Raw genomic sequence first — 1,194 nt, 5'->3', positions numbered from 1 at the left:
ATAGTCTGGTGTAGACTTGTAGCAGATTCTATAAAACTGTAGCGTTATGGGCACAATCACGTGTAATGGGCAGATAACTTATCAGTTTTATATGTTGCAAAAAATCTAATTGAATTATAGGCGAATATATAGTCAAAATCTTAAGAGATAAAGATTTCAAAGGATATTTTACAAATGTTAGTTTCGCTTTATTTCAATAGAATAGTGATTAAAATTTAGCAGTATAATGCTCAATTCGCAATTGTTCATGAAAATACTTTCTTAAGTATGTCTTATTATTTATTGGTAAAATGAAATGAAAATAGTTTTCAAGTCAATAAAAAATTTTAAATAACCACGTTACACTTAATTATTAGATAATTGTGCAACGAAGTCAGCTATGATTTCTTTTCTTCCATATGGAATCAATATGATATCGATAATGCTAAGAAAACGTGTTATATATCCTATTGGAAAGGGTACTTTAGTATCTAAAAAACAACTTTTTTAGTTTTTCACTTTTTTACGTTACTCCTAACATTTTCGGTACATTCCATTACGACTTAATAGGAGTTCTGAACAACTTTTTCGCTAACTTGGAACGCATCCTGTTAAGCTAATTTATTTTCTATCGTTCAGAACTTTATCGGCCAAAATAAATCAAAGAAATTTTATATTTTTGTACTTTTCCTTGTTGAAGTATCGAAAACTGTTTTAGGGTTCGTGAAAAATCCTTCGACAAAAGGAGCAAAATATTAAACACAAAATACTTGGACATGACAAGAATTAGTGTCAGAAACAGCTGACAGACTTAGTGAATACCAATAATCACCAATATGTACAATATTTGAAAGAAAGAAAATCAATTTTGAGTAAATATTGATGAATTCCTTAGCCACACTGCTCAAAAAATCTGAAAGTCCGGTACATAAACAATATAAATTCCAGGCCGTATTTAAGAAAAGTCGCCTAACTTCGACAATTTTTTTCTTTTAGTTGCTATAAATGAGCTATAAGTTAATTTAAAAATAGAGCAAAATTAGATAGTGCTACATATTTTGATAATGTGGAAATTATCGATGGTCAAAATTTAAAAAATTAAGAGAAATATGTTTTTTGTACCCCATAAAAAATCCCAACAAGCCAAGTTCGACAATAGATTATTATATACTGTGGCGAATACTGCGGCAACACAAAGCGAACAACGAGAAATAG

The sequence above is a fragment of the Rhagoletis pomonella genome, unplaced genomic scaffold (genome assembly GCF_013731165.1).
Source record: "Rhagoletis pomonella isolate Grant_MI unplaced genomic scaffold, Rhpom_1.0 Rhpom_scaffold_00006, whole genome shotgun sequence".
Classification (NCBI taxonomy): domain Eukaryota; kingdom Metazoa; phylum Arthropoda; class Insecta; order Diptera; family Tephritidae; genus Rhagoletis; species Rhagoletis pomonella.
This window is presented reverse-complemented; position numbering follows the sequence as displayed.